Raw genomic sequence first — 14,432 nt, forward strand, 5'->3', positions numbered from 1 at the left:
TTTCATTGTCAATTTATTGACCCCTAGAATCCCTCTTATTTCTCAAAAATTGTAACTCTTGACTTACTCTCCAACTCCACTACTGTCCTAATTTTTAGTTGTAAATGCTCCTTCCAACAGCCTGGCCTCTCACTTCTTTGAACTTACATCCAGTGGTCTTGTCCTCTGTTGCCGTGGAACTACTCACTCCCTTGGTTTTATGACTGTGTCATTGCCAAACTCTCCTTAATCTCATTCACTGATTACACCTATTTTTCCACTCCCTCTAATACTCTGACCCCAACAATCTTTCAACCACACCAGGATTGGATTTAACAAAGTGGAGACCATTATGAGAATAGAACAAGGACTTTGAGGCTGTGCAGGAGACAGATGATGTTTGATGGTGAATGTCAGTGAGAATGTGGTACTTTCAGTGGATTATGGGTCCTGTTCTTATAGGACTTGCTGATGGATTTGACATAGATATTTGAAAGATGAGAAAAATCAAGATGATTCCAGATTTTTATTTGAGTCACTAAAGTGGTAGTAAAGTCATTTATAGAGATGAAAAAGGCTGAGGAAGAAGATTTGGTGGTTGTGTGAATCGAGAAATCTATTTTGGTGAGTTAACTTGGAAATTCCAATATCTAACTAGAGATGTAGACTAAGGAATCAGATCTCATCACTTAGAGCCCAGGAATCAGATCTGATCACTTAGAGCTCAGGGTCAGGATTGGGATAGAAATTTTGCAACAGTTATCCTAGGTGGCATTCAGTGTCTGGGAACTGGTTGAAGTCACCCTCCAGGCCCAGGGGAAAGGAGGAAAAACAGCCACAGTTTAAGAGCGCTGCAGTTTCCATTTGAATAAGAAGGCAAAGGGAAAGTTCACAGGAGTTGAGGATATGGGAATTTTGATGGGCAGTGAATTCCAGAGGGCAGAGAGGAAGAATTTCAGACTTCATAATTTTAGACCCAATCGACAGGAATTTAAATTTCTTCTAGTACCAGCCAGTATTGCTTTGAAACAGTTCAAATCTGGTGTGATCTGGCTGCAAAAACTCTAGAATGATTTATTACAGAACTTTAATTATATTAAAAGATACTGGATATTTTTCCAATTCTAGCCTAATCAAGAGTCCTAATGCTTTCTCTCTAAATTTCTGGGTCTGAAGGATTGATCAGTTTCTTAAAGGAAAAAGAAGAAGAAAAAATAAAAAGAACTTGATTCAATCTACCTTAGAAAAATTTCATTAAATGATTTTCAGAATCACCTATTTTTCAGTTTCATCTATCTCAACTTGAATGTTTCTTAGACCTATGACTTTATGAATGTAGACATCTTGCTTACAAGGAAATTAAGGTTTTTTATAAATACATTTATGTAGTTCAAAATTATACGAAGGAAATCTTGCTTCCATCCCTGTCCTCTCCACCCCTGTTTACCTCACCCCAGTTGCCTATATTTCTTACTTATCCTTCCATTGTTTCTTTATACAAGTCAAGCAATACAAATTTATATTCTTATCTCCACCTTTTTTAAATATAAAAAGTAAAATACTGTATGTACTGCTCTGCACTGGCTTTGATCACCTAATGAATCCTGAAAATCCTTCCACATCAGTACATAGAGATTTTCCTCATTCTTTTTTTTTTTCTGATTCTTTTTTGTAGCAACATACATTGTGAGAATGTACCATGATTTATTTAATTAGCTCTTTATTGATGGACAATTGACTTGTTATCTGGTAATTAAGATATGTATCTATGCCAGAGATGAAAACACCTTAGAAGTTATTCTTTATCTCCCAACTTTTAGAAAATAGGATCTAATTCTTAAGGGATATTCTACAAGGCTGAAAGATGTTTTGAATTTATTTTTGATAGCTTAATTTTTAAAGGAAATTGCTTTAATCAAAAGAAAATTTCAAATTTTCTTTAGAACAGGAGGCATTAATTTCAAATATCATAGAATTAAGGAGCTCCCAGGGGACTATCTAAAGCTAACAGCCATCAGCATCAGTATTTGTCATTTGAGCTCAGTCGTTAACTTTCTCCTCTGTTTCAGGGAAAGATATCTCGAAATTGTAAGAACAGTAGCTTTGAATTACAGTTTCTAGGTCAACGTAATGGAGACATTGCTTTAGATGTGGTTTAGCTGTGAACTTGGCTAGCAGATTTATTCTGCTAAAGAAACGAGCTACTCAGGTCCAACTGGAGAAATACATAGAAGAAATCCAGAGGATTGTTGGCCTTGGCGATGGAAGCCCTCTTTTCCTCTAAAAGAAACCACAGTAGAATAGTCTTTAGGGGGATCTCCATGAGCGATAAAACTCACTGAAATGATTATAGTTCCAGTCTGTGTCTCCTTGGAAAGAAGATCCCATTCTGAAGTTTTCTTTCGGCAAACCAAAGATCAGTTATTTAAATATTTTTTTCCAGCCAGATTAGGGGGCTGGCAGACTAAGAAGGTTCATAAATGCATAGCTCTCCTTATCTAAAAAGCCACCATATCAATGGTGACCTGAAGTAAAGTGCCACACCTCCTGCAAGAATTTCTTATAAGAGTTCTTTTTTCTCTTTCTTAGCAGGATTAATGAAGTTCTAAAGCTTAATTGTGACCACTCCTCTAAAAGTTGCTCCGGGAAAGGCCACAAGTTGTGGCTATTCTTTGCTGAGGTGGTCAGTAACAACAATAACTACCATTTACTGAATACTCACTCTTGCCAGGTGCTATAGAACGGGCATGGCCTTTTTCCTCAAAGACTATTCACCATGAAGACAGCTTCAACACTGCCTGTGTTTTCCAGCAATTGGATTCCAGAATTGGATGGACATTGAGACGTGAATGTGGTTTATCACTAATAAGAAGGATTCCATTGCTCTTTGGAGATGGGAGATAAATACTATAATTGTTAGGTTCCAGGATGCTCTATAAGGGTAAAGGAAATGCCATCTGTAGATTTGTGCACAGCCCGAAGACCTTATGTCCTGTTCTTATGTCCTATTGTGCAGTAAGTTTTCTGAGGGTGTAAGTAGTTTAAAGATCCCTTCCTACTTTTCTGTAAGTTTCATGGGAGCAGGAATTATATCTCTCTTGCTTGTTTTATTTCCTCTACTTTAAAAAGTGCTTCGTATATAGTGGTAAAATATTAAAATGACACTTGTTGAAGCATAGTAAGGAAGACTTCACAGGGGGTGGGAGGGGGAAGAGCACTATAGTGATAGGTATAGTACCACTGGGGTGGAATTTTGCATTGAGAGAGAAAGATTGCGCTTAACTCTTAACATAGCATGGACAAGAGGGAATTTATAGCCAAGGAGCAGAGTGGGGGTCAGTGGGTGGAAAATTACTAGGAAACAACATCAGAGGTAAGGGGAGATTCTGGCTAAACTGACCTAACAGGATTCTTGCTGAAGGCAGCCCAGGGTGATCAGACATCATCTGGGGGATGGTAGAGGATGAGGAACCTGATTAGATATTGAGGGTGATGAGATATGCAGGATGGGAGATTCTGGCTAAACAGATTTATCAGGATTCTTGTTTAAATTGAACAATGAAGTAGATGACTAAAGTCCAAAAGTCATGCGTAGTTGAAAACGAGTTCAGGGGAATCTGAGTAGAATTTGGTCAATGAGAGAATCTTTTTCAAAAGCAGTCAGATATCTGTGGAATGGATAATAAATAATAATTCCTTATATAAAATATTCATGTATTCATCCATTTGTTCATTTCACAAATATATAAGTGAAATATTTATAGTATAGGCACTGTTCTAGGCCCTTGGGGGGAAAAGTCAGTGGACAATTGCCAGATTCAGTCCCTGCCCTCATGGAACTTATATTCTAGTTGGTAAACGAGATAAGTAAGCAAAATAATATGTTAAGTGTGATTGTGATCAATGCTAAGGAGAAGAAAAAGCAGGAAAAGAGAATAGGAACTGTTAGGGGAAGGATATAGTATTGAAATCTTAGATATGGTGGCCAGAGAAGACCTCCCTAAGATGGTGATATTTAAGTAAAGCCCAGATGGAAGTGAGGGAAGGAAGGATCTACCAGATACCTGGGGATAGAACATTCCAGTTCAAGCAGAAAGAACAGCAGGTGTACAGATCCTGCGGCAGGAGTGTGCCAAGGAGTGTGACAGGGTCAGAAATGTAAAGTAAGGCAGGACACACAGAGTCTTATGTTCATTGTATAGACTTAGGCCTTTACCCAGGGTGAGATGGGAAGACATTGAAAGATTTTGAGCAGGGAAGCAATATGGTGGGATGGACATTTTCAAAGGGTACTCTGCTGCATTGAGAATGGATTGAAGAACAGTAAGGGCAGAAGTTCGGAGGTTATTGCAACAATCCAGGCAAGAGATGTCCAGGGTGTTATTGGTGCCAGATACTTAGCAGTGGCTGAATTCTGGATTGATTTTTAAAGATGAAACAGAAACTAATGGCTTATGGATCTGTTGTGAGGTGTGAAAAAAAGAAGTGAAGGGTGAAAACCATGGGGAAATGCTCTTACAATTGGTGTTGAGTTGTGTCTGCAACCACAGTATGTTGCACTGACACAGTGTTCGCATGTGTAAAGCAAAAATATAAAGCCCCCTAAAAAAAAGGTAATGCCAAGTAGCATGCCCCAACCAATTTCTTGACTTGTGCATGTGCTTAGCATTTACTGCACTGGATTATGTTTAACTTGAATGTTGAACCCAGTAGAATTTAGGTTCTTAATGGGTAGGGTTTGTGACTTTTGTCTTTATTTCTCTATTTCCTAGCAAAGTACCTGGCATAGAGTAGACACTGAATACATGTTTGCTGAGTGAATACATTTTTCTCAATGTGTTATGTTCCCAAGCATTTTCCATATGAATTTATTTTAAAATCTTTTTGTTTAGAAAACACAAAGGTTTTTTTTCTTTTTTCTTTTCTTTTCTTTTCTTTTTTTTTCACACACACACACACTGTATTTTATTTTTACAAGAGATAAATAGACTGACACCAAGCATTGTACATGGATGACCACAACAAAGGCAACAATGATTGCAATTACCAAACATGAAACACACTCATACTATGTCATAATATTGATATTCAGTCCAGTAATCCTCCACTGTAACAGCTCCTTTACTTTGCAGTGGAAATTGATTTGTATATTCTTTGCCTCTGAGTCCTTGTGGGATTTTTTTTTTTTTTTTTTTTAATTCAGACAGAAAGTCACAAAAATTATACTCATCCTCATCAGTTCACTCAGTCCCATGTGGTTAATTTTTTTTTTCATCTTGATCTTTTGTTAGCACTTTTATGAGTTCATCAGTTTTTCATTAGAGTTCTGAAAATGCTTATTCATTCAGTTCAGCAGTACAGTCAGTTACCAGAAACCTGCACTTGTCAGAGTCTTTTCCATGAATTTCTTGAAGATGAAACCCTTTTTATAGGAACATATTTGCAAAATCATCAGAGTACACCCAGAACTGTCTGTAAATGACAAAAGACTTAAAAATGACCACGGTTAAAGATTTGATGAAAGTTCATAATAATGCAGTTGACAAGAAAATTAGTTATTTCTGAGATATACATTTTAAAGTAATAACTAGGATTATTACTTATAACATTATACCAGAACATATAAGATTTTTAGAAATTTCATGTAATGTCTGAAACATTTATATTAACATATTTCCATACATATTTCCATACAAATACAAATATAAGATTTTTAGAAATTTCATGTAATGTCTGAAACATTTATATTAACATATTTCCATACAAATAACCCAATGAAAGTTTAGTATTAGTTGTTTTGTTTGTTTTTTTATACTGCAGGTTCTTATTAGGCATCAGTTTTATACACATCAGTGTATACATGTCAATCCCAATCGCCCAATTCAGCACACCACCATCCCCACCTCACTGCAGTTTTCCCCCCTTGGTGTCCATATGTCCATTCTCTACATCTGTGTCTCAACTTCTGCCCTGCAAACTGGCTCATCTGTACCATTTTTCTAGGTTCCGCATACATGCATTAATATACGATATTTGTTTTTCTCTTTCTGACTTACTTCACTGTGTATGACAGTCTCTAGATCCATCCACGTCTCAACAAATGACTCAATTTCGTTCCTTTTTATGGCTGAGTAATATTCCATTGTATATAGGTACCACAACTTCTTTATCCATTCGTCTGTTGATGGGCATAAAGGTTTTTTATATTAAAATATATACACATTGTAAATGGTACCAGGGTTCTGCTCAGAAACGTCTACTCTTGTGCTTTTTCTGTACATGTTGTAATTCAATTAAAATTTCTTCTTTTTTAATTTTTATTTTATTTTTGGCTGCATTGGGTCTTAGTTGTGGCACACGGGATCTTTGTTGTGGCGCTTGGGCTTGCACGGGCTCTCTAGTTGTGGTGTGCGTGCTCAGTAGTTGCAGCGTATGGGCTTAGTTGCCCCACGGCATGTGGGATCTTAGTTCCCCAACCAGGTATCGAACCCTTTTCCCCTGCGATGGAAGGTGGATTCTTAACCACTGGACCACCAGGGAAGTCCCTCAATTAAAATTTCTTTAGACTCCTATTGAACTTGTATTATTAATATGTCCCCTATCAAAAAAAAATGTCCCCTATTAATGCTAAGTTGTGAATTTGAGAATTTATTTTGTAATAAGTTTGGTGTCTCTTAACTGAGAACTGTTATGTTCTAAGAAGTTTGTAAAGCAGAAAAGTGGCCCTGCATACACTCAAATTTCCACTGCCCCATTGCCCCAGCACTTCCACCTTTATACAATGACCTCATCCTTTCAGTTGCTCCCATCACAAACCTCTCATTCACCCTGAGCTCCACTTTCTCATTTCCATCCACTCATGTCATTTAGCTCCTGTCTACTCTTAAGCTGGCAGATGAAGTGGCTTCTACATGTTGAATCCAACTTGGTGACTGGTCTTCAGAGTTTATATCAACTTTGAAAGAAAATAAAGTTAAATAAATCTTTTTGGATCTCCTTCATTTCCCACCTCCCCTACAACACTGGACAATGGAAAGGCAGAGGGAAACTTTCCCTCACTTTCTTTCCATCCCCAGCAATTGTTATTCACATTCTCCTACTGAAAGGAGCAACCCTGCCCAGCAGAAAATTCTCTTCCTAAATATTCTTAAATGTTTTGAACCATTTGTTACCCCGGGAAATATGTGGAGTATTTAAAAAGCAGGTCACAGGGCTTCCCTGGTGGCGCAGTGGTTGAGAATCTGCCTGCCAATGCCGGGGACGCGGGTTCGAGCCCTGGTCTGGGAAGATCCCACATGCCGCGGAGCAACTGGGCCCGCCCGTGAGCCACAATTACTGAGCCTGCGCGTCTGGAGCCTGTGCTCCGCAACAAGAGAGGCCGTGATGAGAGGCCCGCGCACCGCGATGAAGAGTGGCCCCCACTTGCTGCAACTAGAGAAAGCCCTCGCACAGAAACGAAGACCCAACACAGCCATAAATAAATAAATAAACAAACAAACAAACAAACAAACAAACAAACCCAAAGTTTAAAAAAAAAAAATCAGGTCACTCTGAGCAGACATATTTATAAATCTTTACATACATATCTTAATCTTTATAACATTAGCTATGCTGTGAAGATTATCAACCATCTTTGTTTATCTCAGAAGGCTAAGTAAGAAACGTGCCCCAGGGACTTACCTGGTGGCGCAGTGGTTAAGAATCCACCTGCCAACGCAGGGGACACGGGTTCAAGTCCTGGTCCGGGAAGATCCCACATGCTGTGGAGCAACTAAGCCCGTGTGTCACAACAACTGAGCCTGTGCTCTAGAGCCTGTGAGCCACAACTACTGAAGCTGATGTGCCTAGAGCCCCTGCTCCACAACAAGAGAAGCCACCACAATTAGAAGCCCGTGCACTGCAATGAAGAGTAGGTCCCGCTCGCTGCAACTAGAGAAAGCCCGCGTGTAGCAATGAAGACCCAACATAGCCAAAAATAAATAAATTTATATATTAAAAAAAAAAGAAATGTGCCCCAAATCACGCAGCATGTAGAAGATTCAAATTTGGTCTAAGAACAGAGCACTTGTGGCTTTAACAGTCTCAGTGGGGCCTGTGGATATTGTGTATATAAGGGTAAAATATATGCTCGCCAAGCCTAGTATCCCTCCTAATGTGCAGCCACTTGATTTGTAAGTGTCATCTATATAGTGAAAGGATTTATCTCAGATGCACAGGGGGAGTATGTGGAAAATGTCCAGCAATTTTGTAAGACTCATCTGTGTGTCTTCTTTTCAATATACAGATTTCATTCAGTCTTTCCACAAATTTTTGATGAGCACTTACTCTATGCCAGACACTGTGCTAGAGCCTAGAGATAAAATTGTGAATAAAACAGCAAATTCCTTGCTCTCATAGAGCTTGCGTTTCAGTTAGGAGGGGAAGACAAAAAACAAATTAAAGATTATCTAATAGTACTAAAAGCTAAGGACAAAATAAAAGAGAGAATGAGGCTGCAGCATGCTGGGAGGCATGGGACTGTGGGTGGTAGAAGCTATTTTAAATAAGATGGCCAGGGAAGACCTCATTATAAAGAAGACAACTGATCAGAGACCAGAAAGAGGGTGCGGGAACTGGCCATGCTGCTCTTTGAGAGAAGAAACTTCAAGGAAGAGGGAACAGCAGGTGCAAAGGCCTTGAGGCTGGAATGTACTTAGTGGGCTTGGTCGGTTAGTTGGGTTTGTTTTTGTTTTTGTTTTTTTCAGGAAAGCAGCTTCTTCTGACTCCTATTGAAAGGAAACATTTGATATTTCAGCAGGTCACTCCCATTCAGTTACTGTACACATTCTACCTTCTTTTAATTTCAGAGGGGTTTATGGATCACCAAAATCACAAAATCCACTTTCAACTGAAATATATTAATAAATAAAATGCATCATCATATTAATAACTATTAAAAAATCTGCCCAAATAGCACCTATTAGCTATATGATACAGAATTCAGCCCATCTATCAGAACCATGGCCAAGAGAAGGCAGACGAGAGACAAAGTTGCCACAAAGGGTGAAAAACACGGGGTAAAAATTGTGAATCAGACTCCTTCCCATTGCTCATGGGGAGAGTACATAAGCTGAGACTGTCTGGTCTAGATATTTTGTTTTCAAATCAGCCTTTCTTCCCAGGAGACTGGTGATTTCAGTAGGGCTCTTTGGGTGGCAGGGAACAGAGATGCCCTTGAGCTTATTCAGGCAAAGAAGGTTTGTTCCCCTCCCACCCTTGGCCACAAGGCTTGTGGGATCTTAGTTCCCCGACCAGGGATTGAACCCGGGCCCTCAGCAGTGAGAGCGTGGAGTCCTAACCACTGGACCACCAGGGAATTCCCCAAAGATAGTTTTATTATAAGGATTTATAAGGTTTGACCCAAACCTTGATCCAATACCAGGAGCTACCACAGGAACCTGGGGCCAGTAACTGTGGGAGCTGTGTGCCCCCAGTTTGGAGGGCCTACTCTGTCCTACTTTCTGCTCACTGGCTTCCTCTGCCTACTCCTCTAATAACTGTGATTTACCAATGGCTTTGGGTTTTTTTGGTTTTGTTGTTGTCGTCACCGTTTTGGCTAATTGCTGATGTTGTTTTTAAAATTAAAATGATTGATCGTGAATAAAGAATTATTTATCTTCCACTCCAGACTCTCAGCCTTTTTCCTCAGAAGGTAATTTCTGTTAATAACAGTCTCTTATGCATAATCTCAGGCATTTTCTATGCACATGTAAGCATATATACATTTTATACACAAATAATTGTATAGAAGGCACAGTTTTTCTTTTCCACCAAATTTTAATAAAAATTGTACCTAGAAACAGATTGGTTTACTAATTTACCTTAGTTGGTCAAAGCAGTTCGTGTTAGAAAAAAAGTCAGTGAAACAGTGTCTGCTTTTTCTGTAGTTTTTTCACTCATTAGTTAGCTATTCACTCCTTTTTAATTTTCCAAATCAGATGACCCCTTGGGAGGCATATTAAAGGATTTAAAATTTAGATCATAAAATAAATCACTCATTCCCAATAAGCAATACAACACCATGCATTATTCAGCTCAGATATATTGACCATGGCTGTGTGTGGCTGGAAATGCTGGAACTGTTTTATGATTTCAGCTTCATGGTGCTATCGTCCTTGGCTAAAACCAGTGCAGTTTACATTTTGCAGTGGGCATACAACTGAGGTAGGCAAGAAATAGAACTTTTTCTGCTGTTCTATAACTCAATTTCTATCTAGGACCCCTATTTGACCAAGGTTGTGGAAACTTGGAGCTCCTCCCTTTCCTGTGGTTATGTCTAAGCGCTAGGGACTTCCGTCATATCAGGAAGTTGAGGTGTGTCCTCTCTGTTGCGTACCAAGTGTCCATGAAGCCGTCCCTCCCTGAATCTGCCTGGACCCTTTAGGTCATGTAGCTGGGTCCACACTTGTGAATGGCATCCCTGCTGCTGCTTCCGTTGCTGTGCTTAGGCTTTGGGAAGTAACAGTGTCTCTCTGAAGCCACATCTGCTTAGACTCCTGTGCATTCATTTCCTCCCTGGGGTTTTGCAGCTTTCCCCACGCAAGGGGACACAAACCTCTTTGCTCTCAGACTCTCGGGTTTTAGTGTGTTTCTTTGTGCATTGCCCACTGGACAGCATTCACTCCCGTTTACCCAGTTTTCACCTGTGTGTAAACCTTCATCACTTTCTCTCCACCTCTCTTTTCTCCCTACCAGTCTACCAGCCCTCAATCAGGGTGTCTTTTGTTTTAGTCTGGAATAGATGAAGATGGGGAGGAGATGAAGAGCAAAGAGCTAAAAGGGGCTATTATTCTGCTACAGTAAAATCTCTTAGCATTTCTTTTAGGTTTCTATTCTGGGACAATACCCAATTGGCCCTTCCCTCCACCTACATCTGGCCCCATCCCATCCAGCCCCAGCATATCAGCCTCCTCCTGTTACATCATGTAAAGGAAAATCCATTAGAAGTGCTCCACCTGGTCGGCATATAATTTTCCAGAGGGCTCTATTTGTTAAAGTTCGGTCTTCCCCTTTGTATCCCACTTCATAGGGTTAAAAGGGGGCAGGGTATTTGGCAAACCTGAACCAGAGGGCAGTAGAATCTGTTCTTTGTCTGCTCCTGAGAAGAGAAGCCCTAAGGGAACAGCTGAGAAGGCCCAGGAAGTGGGCTGGATCAAGTCTTGGTCCCGGGAGATGAATAATTTGGGTGGGGGTGGTGCAGCCACCTATGTCTTCCCAGCTCACATTGGTCCTGTCTACCTTTGGGACAACTGGACTTTGTGGTTTCCTGCCTTCAAGCCAACTTTCCAGATGCATCTCTACCAACTCCTGCTTTAGAGAGAGGGAGTCCAATACATAGTATATATGACTCTTGATTCAGAGCTCTAAGATGTGGCAGAATATTTAGAAATGCTTAAGACAAAATGAATTATAATAAACAGGAAAAGCAGTATATACATTCTATTAGGCTGAAAAAAAATCAGTTCCTTTTTTCCTTTTTTAATAAATAGTATTATCATAGATTAAACTTTTAGGAAAGAAGTGAAAATATGTATAGTTTTGTTCATGGCATAGATATTAAAAAGTCAATGTCCAACATTATCTGAGAAGTTGTAATGATAGCATGCATCTCTGCTGTGTCAGGCTGTGTCAGCAGCAAAGTGTCTAACTGTGCTGTCACTATGGTAAAGGATGCAGAAAAAGCATTCATCTCTTTCCCTCTTTCAGCACAATTGATCATGCTTCATCATCTGTGAACTGACATTTTCCAGTCACAATTACACTTCAAATTTAGAAAAATACTCAGCATGTAATTTAAAGTCATTAGGACTGCATAGAATCCCACAGCAAATGCAAAGGTGGGTACTGACTGGGAACTGACTTTGCTTCTTGCCTTGTGTACCAAGAACCCCAAATTTTGATTGGTAGCTTCAATAATACTATCCCAAAATTAGTACATTTATAATAAATTGTTAATTTCTTTATTATTTTATTCTAAAAATGTGTAAGCAGCTGATTTTAAGCTGGTTTTATAGGGTTTTATAGCATTTGTACCAGGTTCATTTTGCTTCATATGTTTAGTTATTTTCTCTCTCTTTATGACACTTAAAAGAAAATCATTTAGACAAAGAAGGCATTTGATATTCCAGATCAGGACTTGGAAATTTAATTAGCTGCAGAGGGGCACAAATGGGGTAAACTGAGGGTACTACAGTTTGGATCGATGAGGCTTGTGGTGTTCTGAAGGACTCATATGTCAACTAAATGAAGAAGCCCCTTTCCAGGTCCAGCTAATTGTAGCCAGATAGATAGAAATGTGAGTCCTGGGACTTCCCTGGTGGTCCAGTGGTTAAGACTCCATGCTTCCACTGCATGGGACATGGATTCGATCCCCGGTAGGAGAACTAAGATCCCACATGCTGTGAAGAAAGAAAGAAAGAAAGAAGGAAAGAAGGAAAGAAGGAAAGAAAGAAAGAAAGGAAGAAAGGAAGGAAGAAAGGAAGAAAGGGCGGAAGGAAGGAAGAAAGGAAGAAAGGGCGGAAGGAAGGAAGGAAGGAAGAAAGAAAGAGAAAGAGAAAGAAAGAAAAAATATGTGAGTCCCATGTTGACAGACTGCTGTTTCAAGTCAATGTGAAAATCCAAATTTTCATGGGAAATGGATTGATTTTTTTTGAGCTATATGGGACCTGCCAAGACAAACGTGCATGCCAGATTTGGTTGGAACTTCTATTTTTGACTTTCTGGTTTATACTACTTCTGTTATAAATATTAAACTATGAGACTCTATAAGCAAGATCTTGGCAGATTTCTGCCAAATTAATACAGACATTAGAGAAAATATTTTTAATCCAGGAGAGTGAGAAATTAAAGCTCCCTCCAAATAGTGGAAATTTTGACACCTTTCTTCAGAGAATAAGAATAGAGCAAAAATTTGCACTAAAAGAATTTGCACATGGGGGAAAATATCTTTTAGAAAAGGATACAACAGAGGCATCACCAAGATGTCAGAGTAGGAAGGGCCTGAGCTCACCTTCTCCCACAGACACACCAAAATTACAACTATTTACAGAGCAACTCTCTATGAGAACTACCTGAAGACTAGCAGAAAAGATTTTCCACAACTAAAAATATAAAGAAGGAAATGTGAGACAGGTAGGAGGAACAGAGACTCAACATAGTCAAGACCCAAACCCACAGGTAGGCGACCCACAAATAGGATCATCACAATTGCAGAGGTTCTTCCCAAGAAGTGAGGGGTCCACACCTCATATTGGGCTCCCCAGCCCAGGGGTCCTGCAGCAGGAAAATAAGCCCCCAGGACATCTGACTTTGAAGGCCAGTGGGAGTGTGTGGGAGAGCAGGAGGGCTGTAGGAAACAGACTGCTCTTGAAGGATACTCACAAAATCTCACACACTTTGAGTCCCAGCACAGAGGCAGTAATTTGAAAGGATCCTGGGTCAGACCCACTTGCTGATCTTAGAGAGCCTCCTGGAGCGGCAGGAGGTAACTGGGACTCACCCCAGGGACACAGATGCTGGCAGCAGCCATTTGGGGGAGCTTGTTCTACCATGAGAGCACTGTGCTAGCAAATACCATTTTGGAGTCTACCCTCTAGCCTATTATCTCCAAGGGCCTACACACCTTCCAGTGGGCCTACATGAGCCAGAACCCAGCCCTGCTACCAGTGGGCCAACAGCAGCCCTGGGTCCAGCCCCACCCACCAGTGGGCTAGCACCATCCCTGGACCCCAGCTCCCACAGCCAGCCACCTTGACACCTAGCCCTGCCTACTAGTGGGCTGGCACTAGCCCAAGACTCCTTTGGCCCCCCAGGTGCCCCAGGACCCAGCCCTGCCCATCAGCAGACTGGCACCAGCCCTGGGACCTCACAGGCTTCTCAGCCAGCCATGCTGAAACCTGGTCCCATCCACCAGTGGGCCAGCATCAGCCCCAAGACACTGGATTATACAGTCAGCTGTGCTGGGACCTGGTCTTGCCCACTAGTGGGCCAGCAGCCACCACACTAGGCAGGGCTTGGCAGCCAACTGGGCCAGTGACCAGTCCTGTCTACCAGCACACTCACAGTAGGTAGCGCCACCGTAACAGAAGGGCCTATGCAGCCCCCATAGGGGGCACCCCTAGAGCGTATAGCTCTGGTGACTAAAGGGGAGAGTGCTCTTGGGCCCTATAGGATGTCTCCTACTGAGACCACTTCTCCAAGATCAGGAAATGTAACTGACCTACCTAATTCATAGAAGTAAACATAGAGAACCAGGCAAAATGAGGCAACAGAGGAATATTTTAGAAATGAAGGAACAAGACAAAACCCTGGAAGAAGAACTAAGTGAAGTGGAGATAAAAAATCTACCCAGCAAAAAGTTCAAGGTAGTGATCATAAAAATGTTCAATGAAGTAAGAGACTAATAGACATAGTGA

The sequence above is a fragment of the Balaenoptera ricei genome, chromosome 19 (assembly GCF_028023285.1).
Source record: "Balaenoptera ricei isolate mBalRic1 chromosome 19, mBalRic1.hap2, whole genome shotgun sequence".
Classification (NCBI taxonomy): Eukaryota; Metazoa; Chordata; class Mammalia; order Artiodactyla; family Balaenopteridae; genus Balaenoptera; species Balaenoptera ricei.